The following is a 2,016-nucleotide window of genomic DNA, read 5'->3' as shown; positions in this document are numbered from 1 at the left end:
ATTCTCTGACCCTATGGGTGATAGATAGAGATACTACCCTATTGTCTAGAGTTCCCTCAACCCCAAGAGCCCTTCTCCCTCAATTCCTCACCTTGGGAGCTAAAATAGGAGGGAAGACTCGACTTAGTGTCCTTGATCACCATTGCTCTCATCATACTCAAATCTGGTATCAACTTGTCTCAATAGAATATGTGTATTGTTCATACAAAACATAAAATCAGATATCACGTCAAATTATATAAATAAAATGAATCACAAAAGGATACCATAATCATCCTCCTTCTCAAGGAGGTGCCAACCAAAAGGTTGAGCTTGTTTCGAACAGTTGTACTGTCTCAATATATGAGAGTATCTCGATCCTAGCTATAAATATGTGACTTCCTGCCAATCATATCATACTCTATGTCATCACAATGTAGTAACTAGATCATGCTTAGACATATCTCTAAGGAGCTTCTTCATCTTGCTTCACAGCTAACCATGCTAGCAACATTATGATCAACTTTGGTCAAGTTATGGACCTCTCATCCAAGATATCATGGCAGATCTTATATTAAAGTAGCATCCAAATGTGCTTATCAACAACTATCTCAAATATCAGCAATACACCTATGCAGACACATATCATAGGAGAAATATCTCGTTCTCAAAATAGAACACCTCATGCAGATATTTCAAATCATGCTCGGTGGCAACTCTATGTGAGTGAAGCAGCTCAATCATGAATTTATTTAGGTTCTATGAACATCATATATATATGGATGTTAAAAATGGAACATCAATTCTTCAACTGTCAGATGCCATGTTAATTTCAAAAACATCTTGAACTTCAAATCAGAGTATCCAAGGATTTTCATTTTCATTATTCAAAAAACATTTTCCAATAGTTTTGCAATATGGAATTTCTTTCCCAATTTCCATAAATCAATTCATCATGCCATGATACATCATTTCGGGCTTCATAATCCATCTCCCTTTGATTTAGATCATCAGAGGCTCATCACTTGTCACAAGTAGATCATCAGGATATAAAACCAAAACCATGGTCAATATCAAAGCCATACCTTGGAACTCATCATCCCAACTTCATTGGATAACTGTCAAATATAGACATATAGGGATTGGGGAGCTTACTTCATGCAAATCTCTCTACAAGAACAATGCCTTGCTAAGCTAACATAATCAGTCTTACATAAATCATGTTGTACCATCACATCAACAAATTCAGCTCATCAAAGTTTAGAAGCCAAATTATAATCAAAGTCATCAATATCACATTATCAATTCTTCAACCAGGAGACAGGTGGAGTTCAAATCAAATCATGAATTCATCGTGCCAACAAGCTGTCATCAACCATGCATTATCAATACGCACTTGATTAAGGCATTCTCATAATCATAATACCAATCATTTATGTCAGTGGGTACAAATGCATACACCAAGGATTAGTAATGCAAGTTCCACTTTCATGTTGAATCACAACTATCATTATTTCAATCATTGTGCTAAGAATAAGAAGGCCAATCTTCGAATACCCACATAAGTCATCATGCCCACATAGCATTAATATCATGGAAAATCAACAATCGTCAAATCAGATCACTAGACAGCAGGTCAAGTCCAAATTGCTATTGTAGAGGGATTTATTTTCAAAGCACATCTCAATCATCAATTCAATGTTATTGTCAAGCATCATGACAAAACACTTTTCATAGATACGAGCAATGTCAAATCATGACAACCTCTTGTAGCACAAACATAGTGACATATCTATATGTATGTCTCAGTCACCTACAAACACAAGTTCAGTCTGCATGTTCATGTTATGGCAAATATTCAAGCTTTTCCTGCTAGCAGATCTTGCTACAGATCTACAATACATATGCGGTGCCGACATATTCTAGGTGACCATCTAATTTCATGCACAATACTTCATTATATGATAAAAAATTTAACTCAACAACTTCAGAAATCAGTTAATAGTGCCAAAATATGTCAGGTATATCATGATTCAG

The sequence above is a fragment of the Pinus tabuliformis genome, chromosome 3_1 (genome assembly GCF_031772625.1).
Source record: "Pinus tabuliformis cultivar Carrire ecotype Pingquan chromosome 3_1, CPIR1, whole genome shotgun sequence".
NCBI lineage: Eukaryota > Viridiplantae > Streptophyta > Pinopsida > Pinales > Pinaceae > Pinus > Pinus tabuliformis.
This window is presented reverse-complemented; position numbering follows the sequence as displayed.